This window comes from Pseudophryne corroboree, chromosome 11 (assembly GCF_028390025.1).
Source record: "Pseudophryne corroboree isolate aPseCor3 chromosome 11, aPseCor3.hap2, whole genome shotgun sequence".
Lineage (NCBI taxonomy): Eukaryota > Metazoa > Chordata > Amphibia > Anura > Myobatrachidae > Pseudophryne > Pseudophryne corroboree.
In genome coordinates, this window is record NC_086454.1 from 14,718,735 (window position 1) to 14,737,780 (window position 19,046).

Consider the following 19,046-nt stretch of genomic DNA (forward strand, 5'->3'; position numbering starts at 1 on the left):
ACCTGACCACTGCTGTGACCATAATACATCTATTACACCCTATACAGACATAGGACACTACACCCCCAACATGACCTGACCACTGCTGTGACCATAATACATCTATTACACCCTATACAGGCATAGGACACTACACCCCAACATGACCTGACCACTGGCCATGACCATAATACATCTATTACACCCTATACAGACATAGGACACTACACCCACAACATGTCCTGACCGCTGGCCATAACCATAATACATCTATTACACCATATACAGACATAGGACACTACACTACACCCCCAACATAACCTAACCACTGGCCATGACCATAACACATCTATTACACCCTATACATATGACACTACACCCCCAACATGACCTGACCACTGGACATGACCATAATACATCTATTACACCCTATACAGACACAGGACACTACACCCCAACATGACCTGACCACTGGCCATGACCATAATACATCTATTACACCCTATACAGACATAGGACACTACACCCCCAACATGACCTGACCACTGGACATGACCATAATACATCTATTACACCCTATACAGACACAGGACACTACACCCCAACATGACCTGACCACTGGCCATGACCATAATACATCTATTACACCCTATACAGACATAGGGCACTACACCCCCAACATGACCTGACCACTGGCCATGACCATAATACATCTATTACACCCTATACAGACATAGGACACTACACCCCCAACATGACCTGACCACTGGCCATGACCATAATATATCTATTACACATTATACAGATATAGGACACTACACCCCAACATGACCTGACTACTGGCCATGACCATAATACATCTATTACACCCTATACAGACATAGGTCATATTGGGGGTGTAGTGTCCTATGTCTATATAGGGTGTAATAGATAGGTCATGTTTGGGGTGTAGTGTCCTATCTATTACACCCTATACAGACATAGGACACTACACCCCCAACATTACCTGACCACTGGACATGACCATAATACATCTATTACACCCTATACAGACAATGGACACTACACCCCAACATGACCTGACCGCTGACCATGACCATAATACATCTATTACACCCTTTACAGACATAGGACACTACACCCCCAACATGACGACACTACACTCCCAACATGACCTGACCACTGGTCATGACCATAATACATCTATTACACCCTATACAGACATAGGACGCTACACCCCAACATGACCTGGCCATGTCCATAATACATCTATTACACCCTATACAGACATAGGACACTACACCCCCAACATGACCTGACTGCTGGACATGACCATAATACATCTATTACACTCTATACAGACATAGGACACTACACCCCCAGAATGACCTGACCACTGGCCATGACCATAATACATCTATTACACCCTATACAGACATAGGGCACTATACCCCAACATGACCTGACCACTGCTGTGACATAATACATCTATTACACCCTATACAGACATAGGACACTATACCTCCAACATGACCTGACCGCTGACCATGACCATAATACATCTATTACACCCTATACAGACATACAGTAGGACACTACACCCCCAACATGACCTGACCACTGGCCATGACCATAATACATCTATTACACCCTATACAGACATAGGACACTACACCCCAACATGTCCTGACCACTGACCATGACCATAATACATCTATTACACCCTATACAGACATAGGACACTACACCCCAACATGACCTGACCACTGGCCATGACCATAATAGATCTATTACACCCTATACAGACATAGGACACTACACCCCAACATGACCTGACCGATGGCCATGACCATAATACATCTATGACAGACATAGGACACTACACCCCCAACATGACCTTACCACTTGATGTGACCATAATACATCTATTACACCCTATACAGACATAGAACACTACACCCCCAACATGACCTGACCACTGGCCATGACCATAATACATCTATTACACCATATACAGACATAGGACACTACACTCCCAACATGACCTGACCGCTGGCTATGACCATAATACATTACATCCTATACAGACATAGGACACTACACCCCCAACATGACCTGACCCCTGGACATGACCATAATACATCTATTACACCCTATACAGACATAGGGCGCTACACCCCAACATGACCTGACCACTGGCCATGACCATAATACATCTATTACACCCTATACAGACATAGGACACTACACCCCAACATGACCTGACCGATGGCCATGACCATAATACATCTATTACACCCTATACAGACATAGGACACTACACCCCAACATGACCTGACCATTAGCCATGACCATAATACATCTATTACACCCTATACAGACATAAGACATTACACACCCCAACATGTTCTGACCACTGGCCATGACCATAATACATCTATTACATCCTATACAGACATAAGACACTACACAACCCAACATGTTCTGACCACTGGCCATGACCATAATACATCTATTACACCCTATACAGACATAGGACACTACACCCCCAACATGACCTGACCACTGTCCATGACCATAATACATCTATTACACCCTATACAGACATAGGACACTACACCCCAACATGACCTGACCACTGGACATGTCCATAATACATCTATTATCCCCTATACAGACATAGGACACTACACCCCAACATGACCTGACCATAATACATCTATTACACTCTATACAGACATAGGACACTACATCCCCAACATGACCTGACCGCTGGCCATGACCATAATACATCTATTACTCCCTATACAGATATAGGACACTACACCCCAACATGACCTGACCACTGGACATGTCCATAATACATCTATTATCCCCTATACAGACATAGGACACTGCACCCCAACATGACCTGACCATAATACATCTATTACACCCTATACAGACATAGGACACTACACCCCCAACATGACCTGACCGCTGGCCATGACCATAATACATCTATTACACCCTATACAGATATAGGACACTACACCCCAACATGACCTGACCACTGGACATGTCCATAATACATCTATTATCCCCTATACAGACATAGGACACTACACCCCAACGTGACCTGACCATAATACATCTATTACACCCTATACAGACATAGGACACTACACCCCCAACATGACCTGACCGCTGGCCATGACCATAATACATCTATTACACCCTATACAGATATGGGACACTACACCCCAACATGACCTGACCACTGGACATGTCCATAATACATCTATTATCCCCTATACAAACATAGGACACTACACCCCAACATGACCTGACCATAATACATCTATTACACCCTATACAGACATAGGACACTACACCCCCAACATGACATGACCATAATACATCTATTACACCCTATACAGACATAGGACACTACACCCCCAACATGACCTGACCGCTGGCCATGACCATAATACATCTATTACACCCTATACAGATATAGGACACTACACCCCAACATGACCTGACCACTGGACATGTCCATAATACATCTATTATCCCCTATACAGACATAGGACACTACACCCCAACATGACCTGACCATAATACATCTATTACACCCTATACAGACATAGGACACTACACCCCCAACATGACCTGACCGCTGGCCATGACCATAATACATCTATTACACCCTATACAGATATGGGACACTACACCCCAACATGACCTGACCACTGGACATGTCCATAATACATCTATTATCCCCTATACAGACATAGGACACTACACCCCAACATGACCTGACCATAATACATCTATTACACCCTATACAGACATAGGACACTACACCCCCAACATGACATGACCATAATACATCTATTACACCCTATACAGACATAGGACACTACACCCCCAACATGACCTGACCGCTGGCCATGACCATAATACATCTATTACACCCTATACAGACATAGGACACTACACCCCCAACATGACCAAATTTTTTCTTGATTTTTAATCATTTCATTTTTTTTTTAAAGGTGCACAATGAAGCCCAGCACGGATCTCACAGATCTGGCTGAGATTCATTGTGTTAATGTCGGCAGTGTTTTACTATTCACTCCCGTAAAACACTGCCAAAAAATACGAATGACATCGACGTTGGAAAACTTGAAAATGCAGAATACGACAGCATAGTAAATGAGTCGTAATAAATTCAAAAAGTAGCAATTTCACACATTCGATGTCATTCGTGTTTAATCTCCCTCCAAATCGGCACAAATACGAATTTTAGTAAATATACCCCATTGTGTTAATTTCGGCAGTGTTTTACTATTCACTCCCATAAAACACTGGCCGAAAATACGAATGACATCGACATCGGAAAAAACGAAAATGCAGAATACGACAGCATAGTAAATGAGGCGTACAAAATTCAAAAAGTTGCAAATTCACACATTCGATGTCATTCGTGTTTGAACTTTAACCTAATTCAGAAAAATACGAATTTTAGTAAATATACCCCCATATCTGCATCAGGGCCACTATTTCCTTGTAGAGGCGACATTCCATCCTATCCAGCCTCTCATTGGGGGTCATTCCGAGTTGTTCGCTCGCAAGCCGTTTTTAGCAGCTTTGCACACGCTAAGCCTACGCCTACTGGGAATGAATCTTAGCATAGTAAAATTGCGAACGATGTATTCGCAATATTGCGATTACACACCTTGTAGCAGTTTCTGAGTAGCTTCAGACTTACTCGGCATCTGCGATCAGTTCAGTGCTTGTCGTTCCTGGTTTGACGTCACAAACACTCCCAGCGTTCGCCCAGACACTCCTCCGTTTCTCCGGCCACTCCTGCGTTTTTTCCGGAAACTGTAGCGTTTTTTCCCACACGCCCATAAAACGGCCTGTTTCCGCCCAGAAACACCCATTTCCTGTCAATCACATTACGATCGCCAGACCGATGAAAAAGCCGTGAGTAAAATTCCTAAGTGCATAGCAAATTTACTTGGCGCAGTCGCAGTGCGGACATTGCGCATGCGCATTAAGCGGAAAATCGCTGCGATGCGAAGATTTTTACCGAGCGAACAACTCGGAATGAGGGCCATTATACATATTCTTCCAAACAGACTTACACTCTATTTATAGAGGGTTGTCCGTACACTTCCCAATGAGTGACACGGTATCCGTTTTGCAGGACGACCCTACTTAGGTCGACAGTCAGTCACTAGGTCAACACTGACATGGTTGACATGGACTAATGGTTGACACATGAAAACGGTCGACCTGAAAAGGTCGACATGGCTTTTAAAATTTTTTTTTTTTTTTTACTTTTTCATACATTAATATCCACATGAACTACGATTGGGAATAGTAACCCGCAAGCCATGCAAGGGGACCCGGTACGCTAATTGGGGTTCCTGGTAATGTTATGGAAAACATGACACCAAAAACACGTAAAAAAATCCATGTCGACCTTTTCATGTGTCGACCTGTCCCGTGTCAACCATATTCATGTATTGACTATTTGTCCTGACTGTTGACCTTAACATGGTCCAACTATTCATACCAGAACCGAGTAAAACTATAGTAGCATCCTCAAACACTGTACAGTTCCATAAATAGCAGTACTCCCATCGCTGGAAATACCAATCTTTCGTGTGTGTGTGTGTGTGTGTGTGTGTGTGTGTGTGTGTGTGTGTGTGTGATGTATTAAGATACATCGCCACCCCTCGCCGGTTACCGCAGCGATGTTGATAGCATATGTACTAACATATGCGATCAATATCGCGATGCGGTGACGGAGGCCCCCGCGATACTGTTAGGTGGTCTGTGGGGGGTCTCCGTCACCTCCCAGGGGTCCCCACACTGCCTAGACGCCGGGAAGCAGCAGCAGGCTGCCCCCGGCGCCTCCTCCTCCCCCTGCAGCCGGAAGGCCCTCCGGCTGCGTTGCTAGGGGGAGGAGAAGATTACCTTCCGGGTCCAGGGCAGCCTGGAGGAAGGTAAGCCGGAGGGGAGGGTGGTCGGCGTCTGCAGCGGTGTCAGCGGGTTGCGGCGGTCGGCGATAAGAAGACCATAGGCTTCTATAGGGTATCGCCATCCAGAGATGGCAATACCCTGGACGGCAAAAACGCGGCAGTACAGTCTTAGTAAATTAAAAAATGCAGTAAAACCCCCGTTTTCGGGGGTTTTACCGCATTTTTGCTTTAGTACATCCCGCCCTATGTGTGATTGTTGGTCCGGCAATGTTACGTAGCCAGTAATAGTGTGACCGTAGGGAAAGGCAATTCTTACACAATGAAATAGAATTCTCCAATAGATGATACTTCCCTTTATCCAACACAATGTTATCAGTAGGTGCACAAAGCAGCCCTGTCATCTATTCATCGTATGTCACAGTCATTGTGGCCACAAACACCACAAATATTATACGGAACTTCAACAAAGGAGTTTAAGTAAACAGGAACGGTGATGAGGCGGTGCCACACACTGACAGCCTCGTGTCGGAGATCTTTGTACATCACCTAGACGCGGGCAGTCATCTATGTCATTACCACTAGTGTGCTTTGTGTATAAGGGTGGTCATTCAGAGTTGATTGCTAGCTGCATTTGTTCGCAGCGCAGCGATCAGGCTAAAAAACGGCAGTTCTGCGCATGCGTATGCGGTGCAATGCGCACGCACGTCGTACGGGCACAATGAACGACGTAGTTTTGCACAGGGTCTAGCGAAGCTTTTCATTCGCACTGGTGGCCGCAGAGTGATTGACATGAAGTGGGAGTTTCTGGGTGTCAACTGACCGTTTTCAGGGAGTGTTCGAAAAAACGCAGGCGTGCCAGGAAAAACGCAGGCGTGGCTGGGTGAACCCAGGGCGTGTTTGTGACGTCAAAACAGGAACTGAACAGTCTGAAGTCATCGCAAGCGCTGAGCAGGTTTTGATGTACTCTGAAACTGCACAGAAAAACTTTGTAGCCGCTCTGCGATCCTTTCGTTCGCACTTCTGCTAAGCTAATATACACTCCCAGTGGGCGGCGGCATAGCGTTTGCACGGCTGCTAAAAACTGCTAGCGAGCGATCAACTCAGAATGACCACCAATATCTGATCGGAACCCTTCTGTATCCTTTTTTGGACACTCAGAGGAATCAGTATAGAGGCCCAAAGTGAGAGTGACTATCCTGGAGCCGTGGAGTGTCAGCTCTTGTGTTAAACCTGTGAATGGGATATATCACTGCCTTACTAACATCTAGCCTGGGCTTCAGTCGTTCATTTACAAGGATCCCTTTATCCGTTTTTACTTCCGGAGCTCATGGACATGAGAAAGATTAATAGAAGTCTGGAGAAAACATGACTAAAGTATAGGTACTAGTCTGGTGGGCACCCCCACAGTACACGCCGCCGGTGATAAGGGGGCTACACATCTTTCCTGACCGCTAGGACGCCATTACACCGAGCACGTGTTGTGTCCCTTTCTGAAGCAATGTCCATGCATACAGTATATAGTCCCTCATTTTTAGTTGATCGTTCGCTAACTGTTTTTAGCAGCCGTGCAAACGGATAGTCCCCGCCCACGGGGAAGTGTGCGATCGCATGTGCAGCCGAGCTCTGCAAAAACATTTTGTGCAGTTTCAGAGTAGGTCTGGACTTACTCAGCCGCTGCAATCACTTCAGTCTTTTTGGTGCCGGATTTGACGTCAGACACCCACCCTCCAAACGCCCAGACACGCCTGTGTTTTCCCTACCACTCCCAGAAAACGGTCAGTTGACACCCATAAACGCCCTCCTCCTGTCAATCTTCTTGCGATCGGCTGTGCGTATGGATTCTTCGTTAAATCCATCGCTCAGCAACGATCCGCATTGTACCTGTAAAACGCACGTGCGCATTGTGGTGCATACGCATGCGCAGTAGAGACCTGATCGAAGCACAGCGAAAATCGGCAGCGTGCATAATAACTCGGAATGACCCCCAGAGGTCGCAGTACTGACTCAGACGCACTGTGCCTGAAATGTATCAGAAATGTGTTCCTGGGCGGTGGCTGGGAGGTGGCTAGATAGACGCCCGGAGATGCTGTGTGTTATGGGAGTGTCGTGGGCACGGCGCTGACAGACGTACAAAGACGCTTCATCGCTCACATAGAAGGACACACAGATGGAGAATCTACACCTAATAGCGCTGGTGCAAACGTCGTTGCTGCAACCCACGGTGACATCTCAGTCCTTGCATATGCGGACACGTGGCTGGAGACCAGGGAAGGGCTTTGCAGTTGTATTAGCACGGTCTATTTACTAAGCTTTGGATGGAGATAAAGTACCAGCAAATCGGATCATAACTGTCATTTTTCAAACCCAGTCTCTGACATGACAGTTAGGAGCTGATTGGCTGGTACTTTATCTCCGTGCACTTTATCTCCATCCAAGGCTTAATAAATAGTCCCCAAAGTTGCAGGTGCTTCAGCCCCCATAGTACTGTTCTGAATAAGTTGTCGGAAGGAGATCCCTGCACACTCATCGTCTTCAGGCAAATGAGCACTGTGAACCGTGTTAGGCCTCTATGTACTAAGCCTTGGAGAAAGATAAAGTGGAGAGAGATAAATTACAGGCCAATCAGCTCCTAACTGCCATGTCACAGGCTGGGGTTGAAAAATGACAGTTAGGAGCTGATTGTCTGGTACTTTATCTCTGTCCACTTTATATCTCTCCAAGGCTTACTACATGGTCCCCTAGTCCCAAGTAGAACTATTGCTTTGCGGCCGAGATCCGTGGTTTACGTGTAGCGAGAAATATACGCGCCACGCTTATTTTCCAGAGGCTGTGAAGAGTTATCCAGATGAAGAGCTGTATCTGAGACTGACATGAATACTCTCCCTCCGCTCGCTGTGACATGAATACTCTCCCTCCGCTCGCTGTGACATGAATACTCTCCCTCCGCTCGCTGTGACATGAATACTCTCCCTCCGCTCGCTGTGACATGAATACTCTCCCTCCGCTCGCTGTGACATGAACACTCTCCCTCCGCTCGCTGTGACATGAATACTCTCCCTCCGCTCGCTGTGACATGAATACTCTCCCTCCGCTCGCTGTGACATGAATACTCTCCCTCCGCTCGCTGTGACATGGATACTCTCCCTCCGCTCGCTGTGACATGAATACTCTCCCTCCGCTCGCTGTGACATGAATACTCTCCCTCCGCTCGCTGTGACATGAATACTCTCCCTCCGCTCGCTGTGACATGAATACTCTCCCTCCGCTCGCTGTGACATGAACACTCTCCCTCCGCTCGCTGTGACATGAATACTCTCCCTCCGCTCGCTGTGACATGAATACTCTGCCTCCGCTCGCTGTGACATGAATACTCTCCCTCCGCTCGCTGTGACATGAATACTCTCCCTCCGCTCGCTGTGACATGAATACTCTCCCTCCGCTCGCTGTGACATGAACACTCTCCCTCCGCTCGCTGTGACATGAATACTCTCCCTCCGCTCGCTGTGACATGGATACTCTGCCTCCGCTCGCTGTGACATGAATACTCTCCCTCCGCTCGCTGTGACATGAATACTCTCCCTCCGCTCGCTGTGACATGAATACTCTCCCTCCGCTCGCTGTGACATGAATACTCTCCCTCCGCTCGCTGTGACATGAATACTTTCCTTCCGCTCGCTGTGACATGAATACTCTCCCTCCGCTCGCTGTGACATGAATACTCTCCCTCCGCTCGCTGTGACATGGATACTCTGCCTCCGCTCGCTGTGACATGAATACTCTCCCTCCGCTCGCTGTGACATGAATACTCTCCCTCCGCTCGCTGTGACATGAACACTCTCCCTCCGCTCGCTGTGACATGAATACTTTCCTTCCGCTCGCTGTGACATGAATACTCTCCCTCCGCTCGCTGTGACATGAATACTCTCCCTCCGCTCGCTGTGACATGGATACTCTGCCTCCGCTCGCTGTGACATGAATACTCTCCCTCCGCTCGCTGTGACATGAATACTCTCCCTCCGCTCGCTGTGACATGAATACTCTCCCTCCGCTCGCTGTGACATGAACACTCTCCCTCCGCTCGCTGTGACATGAATACTTTCCTTCCGCTCGCTGTGACATGAATACTCTCCCTCCGCTCGCTGTGACATGAATACTCTCCCTCCGCTCGCTGTGACATGGATACTCTCCCTCCGCTCGCTGTGACATGAATACTCTCCCTCCGCTCGCTGTGACATGAATACTGTCCCTCCGCTCGCTGTGACATGAATACTCTCCCTCCGCTCGCTGTGACATGAATACTCTCCCTCCGCTCGCTCGCTGTGACATGAATACTCTCCCTCCGCTCGCTGTGACATTAATACTCTCCCTCCGCTCGCTGTGACATGAACACTCTCCCTCCGCTCGCTGTGACATGAATACTGTCCCTCTGCTCGCTGTGACATGGATACTCTCCCTCCGCTCGCTGTGACATGAACACTCTCCCTCCGCTCGCTGTGACATGAATACTCTCCCTCCGCTCGCTGTGACATGAATACTCTCCCTCTGCTCGCTGTGACATGAATACTCTCCCTCCGCTCGCTGTGACATGGACACTCTCCCTCCGCTCGCTGTGACATGGATACTCTCCCTCCGCTCGCTGTGACATGAATACTGTCCCTCCGCTCGCTGTGACATGAATACTCTCCCTCCGCTCGCTGTGACATGAACACTCTCCCTCCGCTCGCTGTGACATGAATACTCTCCCTCCGCTCGCTGTGACATGAATACTCTCCCTCCGCTCGCTGTGACATGGATACTCTGCCTCCGCTCGCTGTGACATGAATACTCTCCCTCCGCTCGCTGTGACATGAATACTCTCCCTCCGCTCGCTGTGACATGAACACTCTCCCTCCGCTCGCTGTGACATGAATACTCTCCCTCCGCTCGCTGTGACATGAATACTCTCCCTCCGCTCGCTGTGACATGAATACTCTCCCTCCGCTCGCTGTGACATGAACACTCTCCCTCCGCTCGCTGTGACATGAATACTCTCCCTCCGCTCGCTGTGACATGAATACTCTCCCTCCGCTCGCTGTGACATGGATACTCTCCCTCCGCTCGCTGTGACATGAACACTCTCCCTCCGCTCGCTGTGACATGGATACTCTCCCTCCGCTCGCTGTGACATGGATACTCTCCCTCCGCTCGCTGTGACATGAATACTCTGCCTCCGCTCGCTGTGACATGAATACTCTCCCTCCGCTCGCTGTGACATGAACACTCTCCCTCCGCTCGCTGTGACATGGATACTCTCCCTCCGCTCGCTGTGACATGGATACTCTCCCTCCACTCGCTGTGACATGGATACTCTCCCTCTGCTCGCTGTGACATGAACACTCTCCCTCCGCTCGCTGTGACATGGATACTCTCCCTCCGCTCGCTGTGACATGGATACTCTCCCTCCGCTCGCTGTGACATGGATACTCTGCCTCCGCTCGCTGTGACATGAATACTCTCCCTCCACTCGCTGTGACATGAATACTCTCCCTCCGCTCGCTGTGACATGAATACTCTCCCTCCGCTCGCTGTGACATGAATACTCTCCCTCCGCTCGCTGTGACATCAATACTCTCCCTCCACTCGCTGTGACATGAATACTCTCCCTCCGCTCGCTGTGACGTGACATGAATACTCTCCCTCGCTCGCTGTGACATGAATACTCTCCCTCCGCTCGCTGTGACATGAATACTCTCCCTCCGCTCGCTGTGACATGAATACTCTCCCTCCGCTCGCTGTGACATGAATACTCTCCTCCGCTCGCTGTGACATGAATACTCTCCCTCCGCTCGCTGTGACATGAATACTTCCCTCCGCTCGCTGTGACATGAATACTCTCCCTCCGCTCGCTGTGACATGAATACTCCCTCCGCTCGCTGTGACATGAATACTCTCCCTCCGCTCGCTGTGACATGAATACTCTCCCTCCGCTCGCTGTGACATGAATACTCTCCCTCCGCTCGCTGTGACATGAATACTCTCCCTCCGCTCGCTGTGACATGAATACTCTCCCTCCGCTCGCTGTGACATGAATACTCTCCCTCTGCTCGCTGTGACATGAATACTCTCCCTCCGCTCGCTGTGACATGAATACTGTCCCTCCGCTCGCTGTGACATGAACACTCTCCCTCCGCTCGCTGTGACATGAATACTCTCCCTCCGCTCGCTGTGACATGGATACTCTCCCTCCGCTCGCTGTGACATGAATACTCTCCCTCGCTCGCTGTGACATGAATACTCTCCCTCCGCTCGCTGTGACATGAACACTCTCCCTCCGCTCGCTGTGACATGAATACTGTCCCTCTGCTCGCTGTGACATGAATACTCTCCCTCCGCTCGCTGTGACATGAATACTCTCCCTCCGCTCGCTGTGACATGAATACTCTCCCTCCGCTCGCTGTGACATGGATACTCTCCCTCCGCTCGCTGTGACATGAACACTCTCCCTCCGCTCGCTGTGACATGGATACTCTCCCTCCGCTCGCTGTGACATGGATACTCTCCCTCCGCTCACTGTGACATGGATACTCTGCCTCCGCTCGCTGTGACATGAATACTCTCCCTCCGCTCGCTGTGACATGAACACTCTCCCTCCGCTCGCTGTGACATGGATACTCTCCCTCCGCTCGCTGTGACATGGATACTCTCCCTCCACTCGCTGTGACATGGATACTCTCCCTCTGCTCGCTGTGACATGAACACTCTCCCTCCGCTCGCTGTGACATGGATACTCTCCCTCCGCTCGCTGTGACATGGATACTCTCCCTCCGCTCGCTGTGACATGGATACTCTGCCTCCGCTCGCTGTGACATGAATACTCTCCCTCCACTCGCTGTGACATGAATACTCTCCCTCCGCTCGCTGTGACATGAATACTCTCCCTCCGCTCGCTGTGACATGAATACTCTCCCTCCGCTCGCTGTGACATCAATACTCTCCCTCCACTCGCTGTGACATGAATACTCTCCCTCCGCTCGCTGTGACATGAATACTCTCCCTCCGCTCGCTGTGACATGAATACTCTCCCTCCGCTCGCTGTGACATGAATACTCTGCCTCCGCTCGCTGTGACATGAATACTCTCCCTCCGCTCGCTGTGACATGAATACTTTCCTTCCGCTCGCTGTGACATGAATACTCTCCCTCCGCTCGCTGTGACATGAATACTCTCCCTCCGCTCGCTGTGACATGAATACTCTCCCTCCGCTCGCTGTGACATGAATACTCTCCCTCCGCTCGCTGTGACATGAATACTCTCCCTCTGCTCGCTGTGACATGAATACTCTCCCTCCGCTCGCTGTGACATGAATACTGTCCCTCCGCTCGCTGTGACATGAATACTCTCCCTCCGCTCGCTGTGACATGAATACTGTCCCTCCGCTCGCTGTGACATGAATACTCTCCCTCTGCTCGCTGTGACATGAATACTCTCCCTCCGCTCGCTGTGACATGAATACTGTCCCTCCGCTCGCTGTGACATGAACACTCTCCCTCCGCTCGCTGTGACATGAATACTCTCCCTCCGCTCGCTGTGACATGGATACTCTGCCTCCGCTCGCTGTGACATGAATACTCTCCCTCTGCTCGCTGTGACATGAATACTCTCCCTCCGCTCGCTGTGACATGAATACTGTCCCTCCGCTCGCTGTGACATGAATACTCTCCCTCCGCTCGCTGTGACATGAATACTGTCCCTCCGCTCGCTGTGACATGAATACTCTCCTTCCGCTCGCTGTGACATGAATACTCTCCCTCCGCTCGCTGTGACATGAATACTCTCCCTCCGCTCGCTGTGACATGAACACTCTCCCTCCGCTCGCTGTGACATGAATACTCTCCCTCTGCTCGCTGTGACATGAATACTCTCCCTCTGCTCGCTGTGACATGAATACTCTCCCTCCGCTCGCTGTGACATGAATACTCTCCCTCCGCTCGCTGTGACATTAATACTCTCCCTCCGCTCGCTGTGACAAGGACACTCTCCCTCCGCTCGCTGTGACATGAATACTCTCCCTCCGCTCGCTGTGACATGAACACTCTCCCTCCGCTCGCTGTGACATGAATACTCTCCCTCCGCTCGCTGTGACATGGATACTCTGCCTCTGCTCGCTGTGACATGAATACTCTCCCTCCGCTCGCTGTGACATGAATACTCTCCCTCCGCTCGCTGTGACATGAACACTCTCCCTCCGCTCGCTGTGACATTAATACTCTCCCTCCGCTCGCTGTGACAAGGACACTCTCCCTCCGCTCGCTGTGACATGAATACTCTCCCTCCGCTCGCTGTGACATGAATACTCTCCCTCTGCTCGCTGTGACATGAACACTCTCCCTCCGCTCGCTGTGACATGAATACTCTCCCTCTGCTCGCTGTGACATGAATACTCTCCCTCTGCTCGCTGTGACATGAATACTCTCCCTCCGCTCGCTGTGACATGAATACTCTCCCTCCGCTCGCTGTGACATTAATACTCTCCCTCCGCTCGCTGTGACAAGGACACTCTCCCTCCGCTCGCTGTGACATGAATACTCTCCCTCCGCTCGCTGTGACATGAACACTCTCCCTCCGCTCGCTGTGACATGAATACTCTCCCTCCGCTCGCTGTGACATGGATACTCTGCCTCTGCTCGCTGTGACATGAATACTCTCCCTCCGCTCGCTGTGACATGAATACTCTCCCTCCGCTCGCTGTGACATGAACACTCTCCCTCCGCTCGCTGTGACATTAATACTCTCCCTCCGCTCGCTGTGACAAGGACACTCTCCCTCCGCTCGCTGTGACATGAATACTCTCCCTCCGCTCGCTGTGACATGAATACTCTCCCTCTGCTCGCTGTGACATGAACACTCTCCCTCCGCTCGCTGTGACATGAATACTCTCCCTCTGCTCGCTGTGACATGAATACTCTCCCTCTGCTCGCTGTGACATGAACACTCTCCCTCCGCTCGCTGTGACATTAATACTCTCCCTCCGCTCGCTGTGACATGAACACTCTCCCTCCGCTCGCTGTGACATGAATACTCTCCCTCCGCTCGCTGTGACATGAATACTCTCCCTCCGCTCGCTGTGACATGGATACTCTGCCTCCGCTCGCTGTGACATGAATACTCTCCCTCTGCTCGCTGTGACATGGATACTCTCCCTCCGCTCGCTGTGACATGAACACTCTCCCTCCGCTCGCTGTGACATGAATACTCTCCCTCCGCTCGCTGTGACATGAATACTCTCCCTCCGCTCGCTGTGACATGAATACTCTCCCTCCGCTCACTGTGACATGAACACTCTCCCTCCGCTCGCTGTGACATGAATACTCTCCCTCCGCTCGCTGTGACATGAATACTCTCCCTCCGCTCGCTGTGACATGGATACTCTGCCTCCGCTCGCTGTGACATGAATACTCTCCCTCTGCTCGCTGTGACATGGATACTCTCCCTCCGCTCGCTGTGACATGAACACTCTCCCTCCGCTCGCTGTGACATGAATACTCTCCCTCCGCTCGCTGTGACATGGATACTCTCCCTCCGCTCGCTGTGACATGAATACTCTCCCTCTGCTCGCTGTGACATGGATACTCTCCCTCCGCTCGCTGTGACATGAACACTCTCCCTCCGCTCGCTGTGACATGAATACTCTCCCTCCGCTCGCTGTGACATGAATACTCTCCCTCCGCTCGCTGTGACATGAATACTCTCCCTCCGCTCGCTGTGACATGAATACTCTCCCTCCGCTCGCTGTGACATGAATACTCTCCCTCCGCTCGCTGTGACATGGATACTCTGCCTCCGCTCGCTGTGACATGAATACTCTCCCTCCGCTCGCTGTGACATGAATACTCTCCCTCTGCTCGCTGTGACATGAATACTCTCCCTCCGCTCGCTGTGACATGAACACTCTCCCTCCGCTCGCTGTGACATGAATACTCTCCCTCCGCTCGCTGTGACATGAATACTCTCCCTCCGCTCGCTGTGACATGAATACTCTCCCTCCGCTCGCTGTGACATGGATACTCTGCCTCCGCTCGCTGTGACATGAATACTCTCCCTCCGCTCGCTGTGACATGAATACTCTCCCTCTGCTCGCTGTGACATGAATACTCTCCCTCCGCTCGCTGTGACATGAATACTCTCCCTCTGCTCGCTGTGACATGAATACTCTCCCTCCGCTCGCTGTGACATCAATACTCTGCCTCCGCTCGCTGTGACATCAATACTCTGCCTCCGCTCGCTGTGACATGGATACTCTGCCTCCGCTCGCTGTGACATGAACACTCTCCCTCCGCTCGCTGTGACATGAATACTCTCCCTCCGCTCGCTGTGACATGAATACTCTCCCTCCGCTCGCTGTGACATGAATACTCTCCCTCCGCTCGCTGTGACATGAATACTCTCCCTCCGCTCGCTGTGATATGAATACTCTCCCTCCGCTCGCTGTGACATGAACACTCTCCCTCCGCTCGCTGTGACATGAATACTCTCCCTCCGCTCGCTGTGACATGAATACTCTCCCTCCGCTCGCTGTGACATGAATACTCTCCCTCCGCTCGCTGTGACATGGATACTCTCCCTCCGCTCGCTGTGACATGAATACTCTCCCTCCGCTCGCTGTGACATGAATACTCTCCCTCCGCTCGCTGTGACATGGATACTCTCCCTCCGCTCGCTGTGACATGAATACTCTCCCTCCGCTCGCTGTGACATGGATACTCTCCCTCCGCTCGCTGTGACATGGATACTCTCCCTCCGCTCGCTGTGACATGGATACTCTGCCTCCGCTCGCTGTGACATGAATACTCTCCCTCCGCTCGCTGTGACATGAACACTCTCCCTCCGCTCGCTGTGACATGGATACTCTGCCTCCGCTCGCTGTGACATGAATACTCTCCCTCCGCTCGCTGTGACATGGATACTCTGCCTCCGCTCGCTGTGACATGAATACTCTCCCTCCGCTCGCTGTGACATGAATACTCTCCCTCCGCTCGCTGTGACACGAGATGTGTATACACGCAGTCACGAGGAGAGACAGACTGTTTTACAGATAGTCATTGTTACACTTTGTTTTACAGAATTTTGAGCTGCTGATTAGCTTTTATACGGTTAACAATTAACCACAGAGAGCTGTAATCTGCAGATCTTCTCTGGTTTATTACAATAGAAGAAGATTTGTGAGGTGAGGGGTCAGATATGAAACGGTCGCATGGAAGAGGATGATGAAATAGAAGAGAGAGAGAGAGGACGCAGTCTGCAGCCATACTTGCCGACTCTCCCGGAATATCTGGGAGACTCCGAGAGTAGCAGGTGACTTTCCGCACACCCGGTAGAGTCAGGCAATCTCCCCGACGCCAGACAGACAAGCAGTGGTAGGAACGGAGGTCGGGTTGTGTATGTGTATGAAGCACTAGTGGGTATCCCGCCTTATGCTGTAGCCATGTACTGTATGTCGCCTTTGATTTTATTTTCTATTAGCTCATCTCCTCTTTACGTTGTGTTTGTGAATCTATTTCATATTAGCGATACCTCCGATGTGGCGACCTAACGCCATGAACTACACAGGGAAACACTTTGGGGGTAATTTATCAACCCTTGGAGAGAGATAAAGTAGACATAGAAAAAGCACCAACCTATCCGCTCCTAACTGTCATGTTACAGGGGGTTCGGTATGTATTACCGGCAGACAGGATGCCGGCTGTCCCTATCCCGACAGCGGAATCCTGTCCACCAGAATTCCGGCTGCGGGCTCATTGCGCTCGTCTCAGGATCTATTCCCACTCTAGGGGATCCGTGGACACCCACGAGTGTAAATAGCCCTGGTGTGCCGGGATTCTGGCTGGCGGCATTGTCTGCTGGCGGTATTTCAGCGTCGGTATCCGAAACGCCAGGATCCGGACTGCTGGCAAATAGGCTGCAACCCGTTACAGGCTGTGTTAGGAGCTGATTCGTTGGTACTTTGGGGCAGATTTACTAAGCCTTGGAAAGTGTAGAGAGATACAGGAGTCCATTTATCAATGAGTGATAAAACTCGCTGCGTATGATAAATGGTGCTCCAGCCAATCAGCTCCCAGCTGTCATTTTTTAAACACACAACAGGAGCTGAACACATGACCATTAGAAGCTGATTGGCTGGGCACCATTTATCATTCGCAACAAGTTTTATCATACACAGCGAGTTCTATCACTTGTTGATAAATGAGACCCAAAGAACCAACCAATCAGCTCCCAGCTGCCATGTTACAGGCTGTGTTTGAAAAATGACAGGAGCTGATTGGCTGGTACTTTATCTCTGTCTAAGGCTTAGTACATGGGTCTTCAACCTGTGGCCCTCCAGCTGCTGTGGAACTACACATCCCAGCATGCCCTGCCACAGTTTTACCATGCCTTAATAGCAAAACTGGCAGGGCACACTGGGATAGGCAGTTCCACAGCAGCTGGAGGGCCGCGGGTTGAAGACCCATGGCTTAGTACATCTGCCCTGTTATCTATACTTTGTCTTAATCCAGGCTTTGATAAATCTCCCCCTTTGTCTCATGGAATAAATGTAATGCGATTTCACTCGCGTGGTCTCCTGGTTACACGTCATCAGGTACAGAGACCATTATAATAAGGGGGGGGCACTGTCCTACATCATCACAATACTGCTGTTGCCTATGCATACTGGTAAGGTAAGAGGCGGGTAGCCAGGGCTACGTGTGGTGGCAGCCATATCAGCTGCTTCTGCCGGATTACGCAGAGGAGTGACGGTCATGAATTCCCCCCCAGGTCTGCATGGATGGTCCATGTTACGGAAGCCCAGTAAAAATGGTGGATAGATATTGAGCTATGTTTATCTGACCCTGTTTATGTGCATTTTATAGCCCTCTCTTTGGGCGGCTGTATCAGCCTCTAGCTGTCATTTCATAGACTGTGCTAGATATGACACTTTGAAGCTGATTGCTTTGTGCAACTACTCCCCTTTCTCCCTCTCCAAGGCTCGATACATCTCCCCCTGTGTGAGGACACACTGATACATGTGACCCTGTGGTCACGTCCCCGGGGCTGCCCCAGGGTTGCACTGTACAG

General features: G+C 50.4%; 1 protein-coding gene across 2 annotated transcripts in view; it reads right to left on the minus strand.

The window, feature by feature from the left end:
- PRR5L (proline rich 5 like) overlaps positions 1–19,046 on the minus strand; it is a 95,323-nt gene that overhangs the window by 64,899 nt on the left and 11,378 nt on the right. The window lies entirely within an intron of this gene.